At 42.5% G+C, this 23,289-nt stretch overlaps 1 pseudogene; it reads left to right on the plus strand.

Moving 5' to 3' along the window:
* The first annotated feature begins 22,572 nt into the window (after nucleotides 1–22,572).
* LOC130297863 (U2 spliceosomal RNA) lies at nucleotides 22,573–22,682 on the plus strand (annotated as a pseudogene).
* Nucleotides 22,683–23,289: the final 607 nt, after the last annotated feature.

Consider the following 23,289-nt stretch of genomic DNA (forward strand, 5'->3'; position numbering starts at 1 on the left):
AAAACGGCCTCTCGCCGTGAGTGTGTTTTACGGTGCAACCTATTGTTGCTGGGATGTGCACGCCGGATGAACTCCCCGGTTTATGTGCCCCCGGGGCGGAAGTGACGTCGCTCAGCTGGCAGCATCACTTCCGGTCCGAGTCCAAGGCCGGTCACAGTGAAAAGAAGAAGAAATAGCCAAAAAGGGATGCTGATACTAGCGAAATACGCTAGAATCAGATAGGGGGACTAATGAGATGTGCAAAATAGTAAGAAATAACAAGCCTAGATGCTGTGCGTTCCTGTGGATGCAATGATGTCATGTGGAATGCATTGGCCTCGTGAGGAAGGATAGTAAGCCAATGGTATCGCAGAGAATGATGAGGGGGAGGAGCCAGCATAATATAGAAGAGATAGATGGAATAAGAATATTATAGATTGAGGGCGCAAAACTAAAGTATTGTACGGCGAAATATATGAAAGAATACAGAAAGGTAATTGAATATGAGAGAAAATAATAGAAATAGATGGACATGTAAAGCCTGAAATGGTAAAATGAAAAAGGGAACTAAATATGGATATGTGGGGAAATAGATGTGGAAACTTAGGGGAAAAAAAGGAGAAGGGATCCAGTTTTTGGACAATCTATAGAATATGTGGTATGATTGGGGAAGAAAAGATAGTAAATGAGTATAGGATAAAATAATAAAGATATAAAGATGATGAAAAACAAAACAGGAGAGTTAATGGAAAGAAGGAAAGTGAAAAATTCAAAGGTATAATTAGTAGGTGACAAAGAGAAACTGGGTCAGATGGACCATAGGGCTGAGTGGGACTTACAATGTGTGGTTTGACCGTCAAGGGAAGTGTGGCATATGAAAATGATTAAGGTGTCAGCAGTCTAACATTGTATCAGAATGTATTAGAGAGTAGGAGAAAATAAGGGAAGGATAATAGATGAGAATAGAATGGATCAATGGAATCTATCAGAGCAAAGTTAAAAGGATAGAGCGTGAAAATGATGGATGGAAACAGAATTGACCAAAAAAAGGATACATCTGATGGAAATATGGAGTCAAATTGGTGAATCCACAGCGAATCAGGTGGCCTGAAAAGACAGAATGTTGTTAGTCATAATACTGTAGTACATAGTGGTTCAAATTGGTTATAATAATTGTGAGATTTCATACTCTCTATTGAGACCACGTGGTTCTAGAGTTTGAAGGGTATGTATCCGATATGCCTTTCTTCTTTTCAGCATTTCACGTCTTACGATCCTTCCTCACGATGCCGATGCGTTCCACATTACGTCATTGTGGCACGGTGGAACACACGGCATCTAGGCTTGTTATTTCTTACTATTTTGCACACCACATTAGTCCCTCTATCTGATTCTAGCGTATTTCACTAGTACCAGCCACTCTTTTGGCTATTTCTTCTTCTTTTCACTGTGACGCTGCCAGATGAGCGAGGTCACTTCCGGCGGCACATAAGCCAGAGAATTCATCTGGCCTGCAAATTTCAGCAACCATAGGTTGCACCACAACACGCTCACGGCAAGAGGCCAATTTCATAACCCTTATACCGCAGCAATCCAGGTAAACCTTACTTAATAACCGCATTATGTTTTACCTGTTACACTTTACCAATGTACCCTGTATGTGATTTCATTTCCTGCCATCTGTGACTAGTACTGTAACTTCTCTTGCTATCTGCACAGTTATCACAGTAGTCCTTTAAGCTATCATCATAGCTACCACTGTTGCATTACCTGCCAGATCGCTACTTATAACTTTGCTATGATTTTCATAGGCCTTTTTTCACAGATAGTTTGGTCCTGTCAGAGAGCCATACTATGGACCTGATAATAATTTTTGATATATTACAATGTATGAGACCTCCTATGAGACTGGATTGATTTTTGCTACTAACATTCAGATATTTCCAAAGATACCAAGAATCACTGTTGTTGTTTTGAGACATTGTATTATGCCACCATACTGTATCTTTTTCTAAGCAGGATTTATTTAATTTTTCTATCACTTGTATATATACTTATGACCATTGGTTGTATTTTTGTAAATCTGATGAAGGTCACAAGCTGACCGAAACTTTATCAAATATATGGATTGCGAATGAAATAAATACACAATATTGCAAACGAGTGCCAAGTCTACAGTTTATTATTGAGTGGAAGGAGTGGGATCCTACTTGTGCACCGTTATTAAAAAGAGAGTGCCGTACTCTACTAATATTGCTGAGGCTCCCTCAGACATCTTGCAGTCAGTGCCTTGCAGTTACTTTTGGGGAGTGACATAATTTTTTTAGGTGACACCAACCCTAGTGACGCCATTGCCTTTATCCAGTATAGACAGAAGATTGTCAATGAACAGCTGGCGGGCGAAGGGATCGGCAACTGATGAATATCGAGGCCTAACGCACATAATGAGGACTACCTCTCTGTGCTTGGTGTCCTTGATATCAGCAAATACATCAGAGGAACAGTTGCATTGCACAATGTAAATCATACATCATTTTAAGTAGATTTTTTGTCACTACTAGTTTATGCTGCTCTCTTTACACATGATAATAAATATAATAATATTAAAAGTATAGTAATTCCCTTTCACATAGTCGAATGTATTTATGACACATTCCCTTTAAGTACCTTGCTTAAAGAAGCCCTGCCTGAGAGGAGAGCACACAGTAGCTTTGTGTTTAATGGGAGAAATGTGATACAACTGGCTGATGACTTGTTTGAAGGGCTGGGTACCAATGACATAAGCGCCTGTTGAGTCTAAAAATAGACAATATCCATCAAGGTAATTTCATTATGACTTGGGCAAGGAATATTTTTACTTTAAATATTTGTTTATTTGTTCAGTAGGAAGCTGCTCGCTCACTCTTTTTCCATCCTATCTGGGTTTGTCGTTCCTGAAAAAAACGATTTAGAGCCTTTCGTATTTCAGCAAACCTCAGAATGGAAAACCTAAAAGCAGGGAAAGTCTCCTATCACATGGACCGTCTTAATTATTTACCAATGGGGAGGCAACCGAATAATTAAGTAGCTACAGAATCATTAGGATTTCCTTAGGATTGTATTATTTGGACAGGGGAGTTGTAATTGGGTGAGGAATTCCAAAAACCATGTTAGTTTTTCCCTGTATGGAAAGAAAAACTCAAATCGCACAAGCGACAGACCGATTTTAGAAAAATATTTCTACAGCCAGATTATATTTCATGTGGTGCTGAAGTTATTACACTGGTTTCTATGCTAAAGAAGACAGTGTTGTAAAGTCATAGTCAGTAAATTAGTAAACTCGACAGAGGTATTTTTATGTTCATCTTTTATATTAAAAGGAGTTGGAGTTGTGTGCTTACTACGTTTAGTTCCCAGAAAATATGATGATCACAGGGTGTACTACTGTTGGGACCCCAGTGACCATCTCTGGTCTGCCACATAGGAGTCCCCTGATGAGCCACTGTTGGCCCCTTCTTGTGTCTATTTTTGTGTCTGTATAGTGGGCCCTTTCTTGTGTCTAGAAATACAGTCACCCCTGTTTTTCTGTGTCTGACTTGCTGTGCAAGTGGCAAGAAGACAAGATGTCCATCTTTTTCCTCTCTATGTTCTCCCCCCCCCCCCTGAACTTACAGTGACTTCAGATGTGCCCTCCTTACCCTATGAGTCTGCAGCATCTTGCTGCAGGTATCATCTTTACCTAAGCCTACAATTATACTGTCACGTTAATGTCACGTCACTGTAGAGGCCGGAGATAACCCCTCATGGATGCCTATTGGCCCAGGACTTTTACTCTTTCCTGACCAGAGAGCAACATACACAGCCTGGCCAGATGCGATCATTACAAATACCTTGGTCTCACAATAAATGATCTGGTTAAATGAAAGATGCAAACATGTAACATGCAACACTTTTAAAAACAATTGGTCCTGCAAAAAACAAACCCATGTATGTCCCATTAATATCCTGCTTCTCAGGGAAATTTACAAAACTAACACAAGGTTGTTAGTATACATATTGATCAAATTGTATAAGCCCACTTGCCACTTCACTGCCACATCATTTGAGTGGGTGCCAACTATTAAGGCTCTTTTGTTCTTTTTTAAATGTTTAGTACATTATAATCATAATAGTTCTTCTCTGAATTCACTTTACTTGGGGGGTGTCACATTTACATTTACCGTTTAAACCCTTATTGTTCATTAATTGGCAAGAAAAAAGTTGTGTTTGAAGGTACGTAACATTTTATAATCTTAGATTATTTTAGATTCTAAGGGGGTATTCTCAATTCATGAAGTTAAAGGGGTTCTTCGGTGGAATTTATATATATATATATATATATATATATATATGTATAATTTTTTTAAATTTTTTTTTTTAAATCAACTGGTGCTGGAAAGTTATACAGATTTGTAAATTACTTCCATTAAAACATCTTAATCCTTCCTGTACTTTTCAGCTACTGTATGCTCCAGAGGAAGTTGTGTAGTTCTTTTCAGTCTGACCACAATGCTTTTTGCTGACACCTCTGTCCGTGTCAGGAACTGTCCAGAGTAGGAGCAAATCCCCTTAGCAAACCTATCCGGGTCCGGACAGTTCCTGACATGGACAGAGGTGTCAGCAGAGAGCACTGTAGTCAGGCAGAAAAGAACTTCACAACTCCCTCTGTAGCATACAGCAGCTGATAAGTACTGGAAGGATTAAGATTTTTTTCATAGAAATTATTTACAAATCTCTCAAAATTTCCAGCATCAGTTGATAAAAAAAAAATTACACTGGAGTACCCCTTTAACAAGATGATTAGTGTTAAAGGAAACCGCTAGGACCCCCACCATACACAACCCATTATAGGGGTATACTACCCCCCCCCTCCCCCCCCCCCCAAAAAAAAACTTTTTTTGACCCTACAGGAACTGCTTGCTCAGAAAGACTAGCCACAATAAATAATTTAGGAGCAGAGTCTCCCGTTGTAATTGGTGTTTGCATTACAGCATTGTAATTCAATTCTTGACTGATATTATATAATCTGATCATTTTACCAGGCTATACAAAATAAAGGACCCATAATAGAACACATACATTCCGATCGTAGCAAGACAATTCAAGTTTTTGGTATGTGCAGGTTATGAATCACTGTGTTTCAAAGAATGTTAAAATAAATTCTGGAACATCTTCTCTACTTGCATCCTCAATGTCTCTATATGAATTACATCAAACTATGTGTATAAATATACAAAACCACAGGCCAGCTGGAGAAATATCAGAAGATGTGCTGTGTTGGATGACAATGATGTGTCTTATAGAAATTCCATGAAAATCCATATAACAATAAGCAAGGTGGAATTTTATGAATATTATGTAGACAGCTGACACAGTGAGGGTTCTTGATTAGATCCAGCTTATAGTATTGCATGGTCATAGCTTCATACGTAAAATGTTATGGATCCACATATCTGCTATACAATGCTGTAGCCCACTTTGAGTTCATACCTTGTCTCCAAATGCCTCTGATCTTATATGGGGGTACAATGAAGCTTTAAATCACTGTTCCATATGCAAATCATTGTGTATGTTTTTTTTTAAAACAAAAATGTCTTATTATGCTGGTATAATAATTGGTGCTAGGGAAAAATGAAGTGCCTTATGTAGGCACCATATGGTGCCACATAGAGTGCCTATGGGGTCAGAGCAGATTCACTCAGGATTTCACACTATATATTAGAACGTTGAAATCTAAGTAAAACATTTGCAGCTTTACGTGCTTATTTTTCTGAGCTATATTTTTCCACAATGTGTGGATGAGGTTTTTAAACCCCTATCCATATAAATAGTGCTATACAGTATATGTAACACCAAAGAAAGGCAAAAGCGGAGCGCTCGCCATCAGAAGTTTTACCGGGAATCTATGACTTCATGGGTCGTCTCGATCCAAGCAGAGAGGCGGCAGGTGGATCTAGGAGGAGCTCAGACGTCAGGGCCACGGACCAAGTTAAGCCGCTTAGTCCGCACTGCAAATCTGCAGAAATTCTGCCACATCGGACAAGTTTGGCAATGCTGCATAAACGGGCCTTAAAAGTTTGTTGGTTTTCACCAGGGTTCCTGGCAAGAAGGGATGGAATTGACAGATGCCAAATCATAAATTTTATCAGTTACTGCAAATACAGGCTCACAGGGATGTATGATAGACCATTAGGATCTTAAAAATAGACCAGGTTGAACACAGGCATACCAGTGGTTGAGTCCAAGGGTGTGTCATATGATCAAGAAGCAAACCTGTAGTAGCTGGATCCAGAAAGTAAAAGGATGTTGTAGTCAGGGTCATACATGCAGAATCCAGGCACAACCGCTACAGATAGCAAAATAATTTGTGTTGCACTATTTTCTATTAACAACCTTCCCAGACTCAATTGGTAAGTGAAGGACAACAAATATTCTGGATCCCAGTGTGATTAGACAATACAGTGCTTGGATATGGCCAGACAATGTGCAGGTAAATATGGTAGCAGAACCCAACACAGCAGAAATATGAAATAGGCAACAATGAACCATAAGGGATGGTATAAAGGGGTTATTCCACATATACTGGACTTCACCATATGCCCAATAAAGTCACAAGGATCTTGTCAAGGGTTGCCTCAGTTGGACCCCCGTATTTGACACAGCAGTGAGCAGGCGATTTTACACATTTGATGACTGCTGTAAGCAGCCAATAGTGACTGATCACTGGGTTTTCTTGCTTTTGAGAAATGGTTGTCCAGTTGGCACCATCCTTACATACGTTAGTTTATTTGTGTTAGAAATGTGCAAATCTATGAACTGATAATATTTCTAGAAAAGAAGCACATAGCAGGGGTTAAATCTGGCACAAATATTATGGTGTCAGAGACAGGAGCCACATGAAGAAACTTTGTAAGGGTGGGTTCACACCATGATTTTGCTATACGGTTCCTGTATCAGGTTTTTGATAAAAAAAAACGGATTCCTCGAAAACCTGACTAAACTGTATCAAACCGTGTGTACAAATTTTTATCTGTATATGGTTCAAAACCGGATACGGTTTGAAAAATGATGTGCGGTTGCATCTGTTTTTTAAGAAATAAACCGTATACGTTTTGAACTTTTCACTCCATGATGAATAAAGTTTCACTTGTTGGATTGATTCCAAGAAAAAGAAATGTGGAAAGTAAAAAAACGTATGGTGAAAACTGGATGGAACCGTACGCACATACGGTTCTGTACGGTTCCCATTGACTCCCATGTTAAAAAAAAAAAAATGTATGCGGTTTAATACAGTTTTTCATCCGGACCAAAAACCGTGGTAGGCCACGGTTTTCTGTCCAGAAAAAAAAGTAAAAGAACGTGTGGTTTGAAAAATGGAGACAACCGTATACAATATGGTGCATACGGTTTTGATTGGGAAGTCTATGGGCACGGTTTTCTGTGCGGTTGTATACATTTTTTTTAATGAAACCGAATGCCGAATCCGTATAGCAAAATCATGGTGTGAACCCACCTTAACAGCTAATACTCAAGCCTTTACAGTTTACAGAAAATGAGCCCATACTAACAACTACGTGATAAGCAAGTTTTCTTTAATGCTAATGGGCTTTACTCTCAATTAAGTGCATGCATTCAATTACCTTCCTCTCCAATTTCACCAGGATACAGTATGGCTCAATTCTTGGAACTGATGTTTATTTCCCAGTTAACATTGTTCTATGCATTTTTAATTTAGAATAATATTTGTTTTGAGGTAAGCAAATTATTAGGCATCTGTTCCTTGCTATGTGTATCCTGAAAACAAAGAATACCAGAAGAATGACAAGAAGGAAAAAGAGGTTGTGTAAGGCAGATATGTGGTTTCTGCATTTTTTTGTGTGTACTTTTCAATAATGAACGATACTTTAATGTAATTTTATTAGTGATGGCCAAGGATTTAATAAAAATGGACAGGATGATCCATATAGCGTAATTGAAAAAGAACTTTTCAGCTAAGCTCCCCCATATCCAGTGCAGTAATTGACTAAGCCCCCTCTTGCTCTGGATTTGTAGCTTTCTAAAGGAAAATCACTGTTTCCATTCCTACAAAGAAGCCATAGGTATAACAACTCTAGAAGTCTATATGCAGTACGGCAAGTTCGGAGTCAAATGTGATATCCAAATGTGCAGCCAAGTAAGACACATTAGTGTCCATGTGCTTTTGTGTATGCAATGTTGATGGTCGACCTGAACAACCTTTATTGGTTACACCTGTTCTAGCTGCTTTGAACCTTTCAACCCACTCATAAACCTTTCCTTAAGTCATTGTGCTATGTTCATACTGAACCAGAATCCAAAGGTTATTATACACTTGAACTGTGACATGTGCACAGTCATTGTGCAGGGAGGGGAGGAGGTGAGCAGTGAACTGTGTGGATTTATAAGGGTTATCCCAAGATTAAAAATGATCCCCAATCCACAGATTAGGGGATAAACAGTTGATCATAGGAGGTTCCACTGATGATGACAGTGGTGTAACTATAAGGGTCGCAGCTTTCAACTGTGTCCCACAGTTCACCTACTTCAGGATAAGGGCAAGAGAGGTCCCAATATTTAATTGTATGAGAGTCTCTAACATACCAATACAATTGAATAACTACAATTGAATAACCTAGGCTATCCTAGGCTCCCACCCTACCAGCGCTTCATCTACAATGCAGACCACATAATTAGTACTGGCTGCATCTTTCTGCTCTGGTTAGGCCTGACTAGAAGTGGCCAGTGCATCAGGGGTTTATTCTAAGAAGGACATGTGGGGGTTATGGTATAGTTCATTGTGTAAGGGGGGCACAATGACGCAGTTTGTTTATGGGGACAGTGACACAGTCATTAGATGGCAGTGACACAGTTCATTAGGGGAGAGTGACATAATTTACTAGGCGGACAGTGACATCATTCATTAAAAAGTTGTGTCATCTTGTAAAGTTATCTCCTATCCACAGATGACTAGCTGATCACAGGATCCAATGAACAGGGCCCCCTCTCTTCTGTTAGAATGGAGTGGTGGGTTGCGCACCACCACTCCACTCATTTTTTTACAGTGTTAAAGAGGGTGGCTGGCCTGCACATCTATGAATATGCATATCCCCTTTAGAACAGTCACGCCCTAATGATGTGAGAGCCTATGTCACATGACTGCACTAAAGAGGATATGCATATTCCTAGATGGGCAGGCATATGGCAGCAGACTGGATGGAGGCAGGGAAGCTTGTAGACCCGGCTCCTTCCTCCTTGTGCAAAGGAGAATATTTGCATATTAGCAACGAAGGCTCTAAGTCTCCAATGGGACCACGGATCGGAGTGAGTAATGCATAATTTTACTCAGGTGTGCTCGGACGATAACCCTGGGTATTGGGTTTAGTGCAGGAAAACCGTCTGTCAATTTCCCTTTAACATTTTAATTCATACCTGGAAGCTGTTTACTGCCATCTGCCTAGATGCTATGTGGCACAAAGTCACAAAGGCTTAGAGAGAACATTGCCAGCATTACAATGTCATGAAATGGCATGAAAGTCATGACAGGGCACAGCAAGTGGCAGTACAGAGAGGTTGCCCGGGGGAGGGGGCCAAAGCTGAGCATTTATACCATGGCTTATGAACCTGTAGCTATGCCCCTGCCCACTGATCATGAGAATGGAAGGGCCCCAGAGTGCAGTGTGCATGCTCATTCAGTGCTGCATTTATTCTCTATAGGACTTGCAAACACCATGCTTGGCAATGTTTGGAGGCCCCCTGAGTAATTATTGGAGTGGTGATTGAGCGTGCACCCTGCTACTCACTTGGAGTACAAGAAGCTTCCATTCTCATGATCGGTGGGGGTGCCCATGGTAGTTCCCATCGATCAGGTAGTTATCCCCTGTCCTGCAAATAGGGGATATCTTTTTATCTTGAGATAATGTCTTTAAGGAGAAATGAATTGCCCATCAAATAAGCAGCCAGGCTCTCAATTCCAAACATAAAAGAGAATTCATGTCCTCAAAATAGGTAAATTTAGAGCCTTAAAATGTTGAAGCTACTTCATTTCTGTATAAACCCACATTTGCCATGATGATGTACATCCAATCTGGATAGATAATGAATAATAAGACTGGATCAAGACAGGCAGATTTTTCATTGATCTTAAAAAAAAGAGGCCAATCCACACGGAAAGTTGTTAACATGAAGGTACTTGAGGATCATTCACAATTTTCTTTTATGGCCACTTTATTTAGGATTTGTTCAGCTCGGAGATTTAGGGCTTGGTCATTTCTTAAGAGCACTCCAATTCAAATGCATCCTCTTTGGCAGCAGAAGGATTCTATTCACATCCTTAATTCCGGCGGTGTAGTAATCTCCCCTCCTTACTGTCTAGCAGCTTCTGGGTTTAATTTAGATTTCATGCCGTCACTAGGATTTAGTGCGGCTGCTTTCTCTTTTTCTCGGAGATATGACTCCATCCTCCGTACAAGCCAGAAAGGCCGAGACGGCACAAGGGGTTTTATTTTGTTTCTAAGAAACAAATCCCATGTATCGTCTGCATCATCGTCCAAAAGTATGATGAATCCTCTTTGCAAGTTACATGAAGTCTCTAAATGCTGCGTACCAAGGCGAAACTTTTTTTTACCATAGCTGAACTGTCTAGTATGCATTTTTGTTCCCAACGCTCAAGTTATGAACAGAGATTTTATATACATCAGAATTCTAGTCTGGAAATTCAATAATTTGAAATATGAAAACATCTAATAGACTAGTTGACTCCAAATTGTGGACCTTCAGATGTTCCAAAACTACAACTAACAGCATGCCTGGACAATCGTTGACCAAAAGCTTGTCTTTAGAAAATACTGTTAGTCCAATAAAAAAGGTATTACAAGATTCTGCCACACTATATGATTTTGCCTATATATATAGTAAATTTGAGTAGCCGTATTAGTCCAGTGATACAGATGCAAATCAAAAAATGTTGCAGTATCTTGTAATACCTTTTTTATTGGACTAACAGAATTTTGTAGAGACAAGCTTTCGGGATTCCTCCCTTTATCAATTCCAAAGCAAATCTAAGCTCACATGCAGAAGACACAGGTTACATCTCACAAATATGCAGGGGTTAGGACAATAGATGGGGAGAATTCACACTAAGATAGGCCGTAAATTGTCCTGCTATAGGAACAAGACTAAATAGATAAGGATGAGAAAATGGGGGAGGGAGGGTAGAGCAGGATGCTATATACTGGATTCTCTTTTGCATCTCACTTTGTCCTGCTTAATTATCAGTCTCTCCCCTGCTCCCCCCTCCCTCCCCCTTTTTCTCAACCTAGTCATAAAGTCATAGGTTATGACACATAGTCATAAAGTGAAACAATTATCAATAAAGTGTACTGTCAAAATACAATAAAGTGCAATTAAAGCAAAAACTGTGTACAGTAAAGTGATCAATATACCTTCTTATTATGAGCAAGGTGCATATGCAAGTATCCAGAAAAACTGGATACTAAAGTGCTTACAGTGATCTTAAAACAATCAGATTGCCTATAATTAAAAACAGTCAAACAATCAGAGGAATAATTACAGTAACACTATACCTTAAGCGTTTGCGATGGCGTGCATGGACACTCGGCGTTCCGGAAGCGCCGTCTGTGCCAGCCCGCCCCCTAACATGACGTTATAGTCAATCATTGGTTTGAGATCTCCGTCTTGCAAACGCCACTACATGTCGGCGCGTGCGCAATGCCGGCTAGTCCGTCCGTGCATGGCCACGTACCTGCGCCTGCGCACCAAGGAAATTGGTGCGACGGCGCCATCTTGAGAACTGGAAAAGCTTCCCTTACATAGAAAAACATAGGAAAACCATACAAATACAAGAATTACAAATCACGGACATTATAACGCAGCAGTCAAAAACTAAACCGGTGACCACGAGGCAGGGTTCCATGCCAACCCCATGCCGCCAATGCTCAATTCCAGGTAAGTGGTCCTCTGATTGTTTGACTGTTTTTAATTATAGGCAATCTGATTGTTTTAAGATCACTGTAAGCACTTTAGTATCCAGTTTTTCTGGATACTTGCATATGCACCTTGCTCATAATAAGAAGGATATATGAGCCTTACATTGTATATTGATCACTTTACTGTACACAGTTTTTGCTTTAATTGCACTTTATTGTATTTTGACAGTACACTTTATTGATAATTGTTTCACTTTATGACTATGTGTATAAAAGAAATCACAATTCTGTTTAGTTCAGCTTGAAAAAGATCCTGGAGAGGATCGAAACGTCGCTGCTGTTTTGCACATTGTTTTGATGGAATAAATTTTACCTTTTTTCACGTTATTGGAGTGCTGCCCTGATCTTCCTTATATATATATATATATATATATATATATATATATATATATATATGTATATTGGCTGTGGGAAGCATAGAGGGTTAATGATTATAAAGGTGGCAGCCCCTAATGTATGTCACATGGCAAAGTGGTTCTAACGCAATGTTCCTCTGTGAGCCCCACAAGTATCCTGTTTTTTAAATAAAGCTATTCTAACCTGTAAGGCAAAGGGATATGACTTCTGATTAGGATTGTAAACTTTACCTAATTCCTTTGGCAAATCTAGAAAAATACAGTCTCTTGAATTCAGCTCAGATGATACAAAATAAGTAAAATGTAGATTTGGTTACTGTCCCTTGAAATAGTGCTTATATAGCAGCTTAGTTGAGGAAACTTGACGTATGCTTGTAAGTGTACATGAAAATTATTTTTGTAGATGTGTGTGCAGGAGTTTTCTAGCTGTAGTACTGCAATGCAGATAATCATGTTTCCAATACTATCCAGCACTTGACCTACACATTACGCAACAAGAAAACCTTTATTATCTCAGCCCCCTAACAGGTCATATGGGTAGCAGCTGGAGCTGCTATGCTGGGACACCACATATATATATCATATTAATGCTAACTATCTGTCTATTTTTGGACCATAAGGCTGCAAGGGTTGCTATATGTATGCAGTGACGTCAGTATGGTACACAGCCGCCTGTGTTGATAGCCAGTCTAATCATTCTACTATTTGGACAGCTATTTCAGTCATGATGCAGGGACGGATCACCTTTCACTTTAACTGCTCAAGCAGATGAGTTATGACTCAAATGTAATACTTTACATCAACACACAGAATCACTGCAAAAATTTGGCCACATCTACTGGAGCCTCGGTTTAATAGGTGTCTTCCTCAATTATCCAAGCAAATAAGCTCTCCTGCAAACACATCCTACCTGGAGCTCAAGACTGGATCTATTATTTTTGCAAGTTTTGCATTTCTTAAAAGAAAAATATACTGTGTAGGATGGGTGGACAGTAAATATGCTGTCATATGGATATTTGGTGTCAGGGGAAAATGAATATTCTGTATTGTTTTGTTTTCACTGGCCATTCACATAAATACATAAATAGAGAAGTGAAACATGTCTAGTTTTACTCTCCTGAGCATAATAGCTAGGTCTAATAGCGAGTCTAATGGCTACACTGACACCTTCCCCTGTGCCAGTCACTGTACTGGATGCTTGTCACGTACCTGAATGCGGGCTGTCACGAAACTAGATGTGGATCCTCTACCTGTGTGGCTGATGACTCGGACCGTATCGGGAAGTGGAGTCTAAGGTGCCGCTGGTCTTCACCAGAGCCTGCCGCAAAGCAGGATGGATTTGCTGCGGCAGGCGACACCCAGGTCGCTACCCCCGACATGGCTCGACCACACAGGTAACTGGACAAGGTGGGGTACTGGAGGATGAGGCAGCGCCGTAATCAACATAGCAGAAGGTCTAGACAGGCGGCAAAGGTTCAGAGTCAAAAAACGTAGCAGGAAGGTCAAGAAACATAGGTAGGCAAAACAGGCAATGGGAACGCTTTCTCTTAGGCAATAAGCACTGTAGATCCAGCAGAGGGGTGTGGAAGATGCAAATAACTCATAACATGGTAACAGGGGAATTCACTAATTATGGGTGCACTGGCCCTTTAAATTTCAAAGCTCCAGCGTGCGTGCCTTAAGGGACGGGGACACACACACCAGAGCTGAGAGGAAGCAGCTGCAGCAGCGGAGTGAGGTAAGAGACGGGCCGGGATTCACATGCGGGCGTGTCCCGCGATGCAAATCCCTGCCCCGCCGGCAGTCGGGGACACGGGGACGCTGCGCTCACGGCCGGTGTCTGTGGCCGGAGCGCAGTATGTAACAATGCTCATTCACTATAGATCACAATTTACACTTTGTCATGAGGCTCACCCACAAAACTCCCCACAGTGCTGCACCTCCTATACATCCTACTTCATCTCTGCCACTGCCCTACCTGGGCTCTACTTTCTGCCAATGATCTAAGACTAACATCCGCCACTATTCAAATCCCCCACTTCTGTTATTAGGAATTGGCCTGTGTTGCACCAGTTCTTTGGAATATGATGTTCTGGGGAGCAGCATTTGAGTATATATATATATATATATATATATATATATTTATATATACATATATATATATATATATATATATATATATATATGTATATATGGAATCATCACGCAATGGAATGTTGCAAAATCTTGCAATAACAGTCTTGACCTAACAGTATTTGGTAGTGGCATGCTTTCGTGAATCCTCCCTTTATCAAGTGGAAATGCTTTTGACTTGATAAAGGGAGGACTCCCAAAAGTTTATCCCTACAAAATAATGTTAGTCCAATAAAAAAGGTATCTTGCAACATTCGTTGATTTTGCATCGGTATCACTGGACTAATAGAGCTACTCCTTACGATATATATATATTTATATATATATATATATATATATATATATATATATATTAGGGATTTCCCTCTGGGGTTAGCTCTGGGATTGTCCTTGACACAGCCACGTTTCTACTTCATTCAGCAGCAAACAACAGTTCTTTATGTTGCATGTCTGGCTTCTTGCCAGCTTTATTAGATAGGTTGCCGGATAAACAAAAATATAACACAGGAACAAAACAAAATCCTAGGCCATCCAGCCACTAACTACATATTAGACACTTTCCTCTCTATCCACTGGTAAGCTAGTCTCCACCAGCTTAAAACACAAGTTTCTTGCAACCTTTACTCACTGTTCACACAGAGCATTGGCAGTCTCTTGCTGTGTGTACCAAGACCCCTTGTCTGTCCACTTCACTGGTGTGGGTCACTCACAGCGCCTGGCTCTGTGGTCCTCACAAGGACCCCTGTCTTCCCCCTTTACAGCCACCTTGCTGTCTTCTGGGGAGAGCCCTGACTATTTTGTTTCCTTTCCTTATATGCAGACTTCCCACACTTCTGCTGGCCTCATTAATTAAGCACCTGATGAGCGTCTCCTAGGATAAATGACTGGGGAATAAAACCCTTTCATTGCCCTCAAACCTGCCTCCATGCAACATATTCCCCCCTCTGCTCAGACCACCGGAAGGAGCACTTGATTTCAAAAGACAGTGTACAACTGCCTTTCCTTTTACTTGACCAACTTTGTCCAACAGGTTTTGAGGCACCTAGCCTACTTCTTCAGCCGATTCTATATGCACCACTTCAATGGCGCACCCTTCTTTCATTCGCATTTTCACCAGCCACCAAGCACAAGACTTTTGGTCACCTTTGACACATCCCTTGTAGAAGGCTCCATTTATGTCATGCCTTTCCAATGCCATCTTGGTCTGCGCAGTGGACACTAGGTGCAGACAAAGCAGATTCTCCAGGCCTTTGTCTTCTTCTGTCAATGGTATGACCACCGCCCGAACTTTGCTGGTGGCCAACCAAGCCTGTATCACCCATTTGCAGGACTTCTAAGACATTCTCCACAATTTCAGGAGGCTTTCCTTTAATGTACCGGTCCATCTTCTCCTTTAGACGAACTCTTCTCCAAACTCTACTTCTGCAGACTTTCTTCCAGTGTTTTCTGGAACGAATCCAGTGCCTCTCAGGGTTTCTACCACGAAACCGCTGTCTTCTATCACAGTGACCTCTTTTTAAGGACTCTGCTTTTTCATTAGACTTTTCTTTAGGGACACCAACCTTCACAGGCTCATCTGGAGGCTGAGAACTATTGGGTCTTTTAGGCTTCCCTTCACCCGCACCTTCAGATGTGTCACTGACTTTACTTGCAGCTTTTGCAGTTATGTCTAATTTAGCTTCAGTCTCTTAGAACTTCTCCACCTCAGCATTTTCACCATCAAATGTCAACATCTCTGCAGCTTCAGACTACTTCTCATACGGTTTTACCTGAGTCTCAGCTTCAGAGAACTTCCCATATGGTTTCACCTCATGGTCTTCAGACTCTTCTGTTTCTTGAGTCCATTGCTCAGATTCCACCACTTTTAGAGTAAGCATCTCCGTCTCCAGCAGCTTTTGCCCCACAAGCAGTTTTTCTTCTTCAACATGGACGGTTGTGGCTTTGGCCTCAGTTTCTATCACTTTTAACCTCTCGTTAGCCAGTTCTGCTACAGCTTGGTCTCTGCTTTCTTTTAGGACTTTCATGTCTCCTTCCAGCTTAAATTTTTTCTGCTGCTCACTCTTAAGCTTAGCAGAGTTCACCTTCTCTCTTTCCAGCAATTTTGTCAAGTTTTTGACAGTGTGGTGCCGGGGTGGAAGGATGCGATGGGGTGTTGCAGAGTGGTAGAGTAGGTTATTTGTATTAACCCTTTGTTGTTGTGACGCCAGGGTGAAGTTTCCTTAGGGTAATGGTCCTACCGCCAACCGTCCCGTAAACGGTAGGGAAAATAAAGGAATGTCCACAGCAGATGTTGATGAAAACCGGAATAAACTTTACTGCATATGTTATGCAACCTCAGGTAACAAAACAGTTTTTGTATAGAGGACCGTAGTTCAGCTTCCTCACAGGTTGGCTGGGACTTCTGAGTGCAATGAGCTTTGATTTGCTAGCCACTGTGCTACTGAATTTATGATAATTGAGTTGCAGTAGTCACGCAGGATTTTAGTAGTTTTGAGCTGGATAACTCACGGTTTAGTGGCTGCGGAAGATAAGGCTTCAGGCCTAGCTTGAATTGATGAAGAGATATGCTTTCTCTGACTCTGGCTGTGGGGACTCCAGACAAAGGGACAGGACCAGGTCATGTACCCGGACACCACAAAAGTATCCTCCAGGGACAGCAGTTGTTCTCTAATCTGCTCATTGTCTTTACTCAGCTCCACCATCTTGGACACTTTCTGCTCTCAGACTTTAAGCTGAGCCTCTTGTTCGGAGAGCTGCATTCCCAGCTAATTCAAGGTAGCTGCGTGAGACATAATGTGCGTTTTCATTCTGCGCCTCCAGGCTCTGCACCTTACCAGCATTACCATTTTCTCCTTCTCGAGCTCTTCCATGGCTACCACCCTAGCCTGGTGATCACTTTGTAGAGCCAGATATGCCTCACATAGAACATTCACTTCTTTCTCCTTGAATGAGATCTGCTTGACCAGACTCTCCAATTTGCTCTCCTTGCTGGTTACAAGATCCTGGGAGCAGGACAGTTCAACCTGTAGAGCCGCAAACTTACTTTTGTGGAGCTCCATGTATTTCTGCAACTGAAGCTCCGCTTCTTCAAGTCTGCAAGTGTTTTTTTTCTCTCCTTTGTCAGGTGATGAACATCTTCTTCCTTTTGCACCAATTTAGGAGGAACCATCTGTAAGGTTTCTTCAAGATTCTGGATCTGCCCCCTTTTCTTACCAAGACCAGCTATTTTTTTTCCAGGACCTCTTACTTTCAGTGTTCTCCTCACTCTCGCTGCTGGACCTTGAGACATTCTTTTGTCCTCTGACAGGCACCTGTCCTTGGCCTGTCTCTTCCTTCAAGCCGACTCGTTCCGACTCTTTTCCTTTAAGAGTTGTCATCCCCTTTGCAAGGATCTTGGCCCCTTGGGCCTCAGGGTATTTCCCGGACAGTTTCTCACTGTCTCCCTGTTCACTTACAGACTTCTCTTTCACTTCACCACCGCCTCTCCGCTGAATGGCAGAGACGTCTATAGCTCCGGGGTCTGCAACAACATCTGGTTCAGTGGTTCGACTTTCATGGTCACAATCCATCTCTGGTCCAGACTTCAAATCTCCTTTCCTCAGGACTCTGTCTGTGGCAGTAAGCGCAGCACCCGGCTCCACATGTACTCTCTTAAGTACTTCTGCATTATCCTCAGCCATCACTATAGCTTCATTTTGGTCAACATCACCTCTTCCAGATGACCACGCAACTTCGCCCCCCCCCCCCCCCCCCCGGTCTCATCTATAACTGGCGGATGGAACCCATGTTCCGGCACCTGCTCCGTTTCTGGTTTTACTGGAGACTCCCTTTCAGTCAGAGGCACACTTGTCACTTGAGTCTCTGCATCCTCTTGGACTTGACTCACTGTCTTTTCTTTAGCTCCCCCAGCAGTCTGGCAGACCTCTATCTGACATATATCTAGTGACTGCTGAATTCCCTGTACTCAGCCTCTACTTAGTAACTCTCAACTAGTGTGTAGTGCAAGTCATCAGTTATCAGTGCTCTAGTCACCTGACAGTCTTCCATAACTGCTGAAAAAATGGAAAACCCATCTCCAGTACTACATCATACTCCAAGAAGGGCTCTATTGCAACTTTGTGACTCAAGGTACCATAGGGAGTAGAAAAACAGACATTGACAGTTTCATAACCAAATATCTGCCTGGATAGACACTATGACAGGGTCCGGCTTCACCAGACTTATTATACCCCTAGGCTCTAGCAAAGCAATCATCTTTTTACCATCTACTACCAGCTCACACAGGTTTTCTTTTGTCCTGTCCGAGTTGGCAGCAGTACACATTACTTCAGAAAACATAGGCATGCATTTTTTCACAAAAAACATCACATTGTATAGGCTCAAAATTTACAGGACAGTTCATAGCACTATAACCTAACTCATGCAAAGTGTGTTTTGGAAACTTTTCTCCCAGTCCTGCATGCAACATTTTCTGTTCATCAGGCTTTTTCAGTCCAATCTGCAGAGTGTGAACAGTCTCATCAGTCTTCATGAGGGGTCCCTCACATGACTTCGCACTTGGACATAGGTTGGAAGCACCTTGGACAGAGTTCCCACAGTCAACTAGCGAGACACTGTCCACCTTAACCTCAGGGACATTTGTGTGTGACTTCTCTGGTACACTCTCCCCCTTCCACAGCTGCCAAGCTGCCCAAAATATGGGAAGTCTCTCTATAAACTCCCCATTAAGCTCTGCACACACCTCCATCACATGGCTTAACATGTTTCAGAGTCAATTATAACAATCTTACCAGGCTCTGGTCGAATCTTCAGAAAAGGTATTATGTCCGGCATGACTCTGAATACAGCCTGGTGACAGTCCAGTTCCACGAACAGCGGGATACCACCCACCATCAACTCACGGGTCCTCACATCCATCTTTTCAAGTCTCCTGTCCAGAGGATAATCAGGTATGAAGACGTCCTCTTGCTGAGCTGCAGACAATTTCATCAAGGTGCTCACCACAGCATCCATCTTGGCAACAAACGGTTGCTGTCCACGTCAGTTGCTCCTAGCAATGACATTTCAATCACGACTTACTGCTGTTGCGCTGCGTAGGTGGCCCGTCCACCTGTCTCCTCACCTGAGAGAGCGCTTACTCGCTTGATGTGATTTGTTGTCCCTAGCAATGCCTTTACCACAGGCTCAGTCTTGCTCTTGTACTACACAGCTGGGCTTGTCCCACTTGCAACATGGATGGTTGGTTGCTCCCTGCAACAACTTCACTGCAACTTGAGTGCTGGTTGCTCCTGCGTATCCTCGTGCCTGTAGATGTGACAGGTCTTTGCGTAATCATCGTGCCTGTAACAAGACAATCTAACTAAGACCTCGTACCTGTAGACGTGACAGGTCTTTGAATAACGCTGTGGATGTGATGGACACTCGTGCGATGTTGACCTGAATGGAAACAGATTAATGCTGACCACAACTGCAAACGTACACACAGTGGAATGCTATAAACATGTTCAGTGCAAGCTTAAGCGTATGCGAAGTATACTGGCACGGAGGTATGTTCGGTGTAACTATTAATGATTGTAGAGAACAAGCTATGAGCATCTGTAAAGTATGAAGCTACGAATGTATGTATGGTATATTCCGTGTGAATCCAGCTATGAGCGTAAGTATGGTAAGACAGTATGAAGCTAGATACAACAATAGTTATGAGCATATATTCTGGATAGCGACCTGCGTATGTAACACGTAAGTGCAATATGACCACGACAAGCACACGAACAGTGCTCAAGGTCCGAGTGTTTGGACCTATGTTTGTAGACGTAGCATGTGACACAACGAGCGTAGGAACTGTACACAACAGTAACTGTACCTGCTGTATGAGACACTATGGGCGCATGTACTGTATGCAACACTAACTGTGGGTTCTGCATATGGCACTATGAGTATACGTGCTGTACCAAAAATCCTAACTGTACCTGCTGCATGTGACTCTGAGCATAAGCACTGTATGCCACCTAACTGTGCCTACCGCCTATAACACTGTGAGCGTATGCCCTGTATACCATACCAGTGTGACTGTACCCACTGCAATAAACACTGCGTTTATGTACTGCAAACTACCCTAACTGTACCTACTGCATATGATACTATGAGCATATTACTGTATACAGCACCTATGACTGTAACCCCTCCCAATAACACTATAAGCCTGTATACTGGTGTACAAACTAACTATACCTACTGCAACAACACTACGAGCGCCTGGACTGTATATAACACTGACTACCCACTGCAATATAACACTATGAGCGTGTGTACGATACTACAACGTATCCACTGAAAGTACGCCACGAGCGTATGTGCTATGCCAGACCCTCTGTTGAAGCTCAAGCCAGAGCGAAACAATTGTTACCTGCAGCACGCGCACAGGCGTCCACACCCAGCTGGGTGAAATGCCTTTTAAAGCACCTGCACTTTATGAAGAATAAAAGATAAGAATTTACAGTAAGCGGTGAGTGCCATTCCTTCCTTCTCTGTACATTTTTAATTTTAATAATGGTAGTGAACATCAGGTGATGAGCGGGATTATACAGTAAGGGGGGTGTGTATTAGGCATACATGCTCTTAATGTACAACATGCACACCCCTTAACTGTATAAATCCGCCCATCTCCTGATAGTCACTCCTATTGTTAAAATTAAGTTCACGCCCACATGACTCATTTCCCGAATTGTCAGAAAAACTGTAAACCTGCCTGTCTCAGGAAAGAAATGGCACATTAAGAAACTGTAAAAAAACAAAAGTGTGTTACTAGGGTAGTAAAAGTGTGTTACTAGGGCTTGGCGGTATGAGCAAAAACGTGTATAACTGTATTTTTTAAGTGATGGCGGTTTCACGGAATTTAACGGTATTTGCCCCCCCCCATGTGACCTGGGAGCCACTTCTCTCCCAACACCCCCCCCCCCCCCCCTCACAATAAATTATGTACTACAAATAACATTTCCCGGGCTGCAAAAATAAACAAAATAAACTTTAAAGGGGTTCTCCGGTGCTTACACATCTTATCCCCTATCCAAAGGATAGGGGATAAGATGCCTGATCGCGGGAGTCCCGCTGCTGGGGACCCCTGTGATCTTGCACGTGGCACCCCGTTTGTAATCAGCCCACGGAGCGTGTTCACTCCGGGTCTGATTACTGTCGATCACAGGACCGACGGCGTGTGACGCCACGCCTCCGCCCCCATGTAACATCACACTCCGCCCCTCAATGCAAGCCTATGGGAGGGGGCGTGATAGCTATCCTTTTGGGGATAAGATGTCTAAGCACCGGAGAACCCCTTTAACTAACTTGCCTACATTCCCCAGTTGCTCTGCTACCGTCTTCACTGTCCTGCGCTGTGGTCCTCTTGCAGTTACCTTGGGACGGGAAAGTCACAGAGCCAGCTTATCATCGGCCGGGGTGGGACATCGCTGCTGCCGGTGATAGGCTGAGCCCGCTGTCATGTATGCTCCTTACATGACAGTGGGCTCAGCCTATCAGCGGCCCGAGGCGGGACATCGCTGCGGCCGGTGATAGGTTAACAGCTCTGCGACGTTCCCATCCTCATAACCACAGCGGAGGGACCATGAGGAGGGACCACGTCGGAAGGTAAGTTGAAGTTTGTTTTGTTTATTTTTGCAGAGTTATTTGTAGTACAGATTTCTAGCGCGAGCGGCCCGCAAATCGTATGAGGATGAGCAGAAGAGCACACGCGGGTGACATGATGTGGGAACAGATTATCTGCGCTGATTATTCGGGGGGGGGGGGGGGGATAATCAGAATAGCGCTCGTGGGTCAAATATGATTACTTCCCTTATGTGGGGACAGCGTGCTGCGGCGGATAATTCACTCATTCGAGGGGGGGAGGGGCCCGACCGGTATTGCGGTATGGGCAAAATTCATATCGTGAGGGAAAAAAATCGGTATTCGGTATGAACTGGTATACCACCCAGCCCTACCCTAAGCTATATAATGACCTTAAAATCTAAGTAAAATCCCCTACCAGAATCATTATTATGTAGCTAATAGTAAATGTTTCTCGGCCTTTTGGCTAAGATCAAGTGTAGTATCTGTTCTTATCAGTTTAATGTTGGTGGATCAGGCACCCCTGATGTTGGACAGGTGGGGATGGGTGCTGCATGAAGGGGGCAGGTTTACAAGGGTGTTCCAGGGCTGGTCCTGAGAAATCAGCTCAACGGCTACCCCGATGTGATCTGTTCCCTTTGGGTCTCACCATGAGGCTGGGAGGGTCTAGAGCCGAGGTACTTTTGTGCCTCGTAACTGGTGACCCCAAGGTTCCAAAAATCACAGAATGAATGGGCTCACTGAGTTGAAGCACTTGCACCATTCTCTACACCTGTGTCACTCACATCTTGATTTCCGTCCTTCTGGAAATTTTTATACATCCGGCTGGATGTCCGGGCAGTATATTTGCACACATTCACTTATATATTTCTTTTTTTGTCACTGTGTCACTTTTGTGTGTTTGTTCATACACAGGACTGTCAGGGTGTGGTAGCCCTTCTGGGTGTCTCTCCTGGTGGTCTAGGGGAGGTGTGTGTGGCCATTAGATTGGGCACATCCCTGCAAAAAAAAACGGGTATTCCTGCACGGGCAGGGTACCGACCATTTAACCGCTTAAGGACCAGGGGTTTTTCCGTTTTTGCACTTTCATTTTTTCCTCCTTACCTTTAAAAAATCATAACTCTTTCAATTTTGCACCAAAAAATCCATATGATGGCTTATTT

Source organism: Hyla sarda, chromosome 13 (genome assembly GCF_029499605.1).
Source record: "Hyla sarda isolate aHylSar1 chromosome 13, aHylSar1.hap1, whole genome shotgun sequence".
Lineage (NCBI taxonomy): Eukaryota > Metazoa > Chordata > Amphibia > Anura > Hylidae > Hyla > Hyla sarda.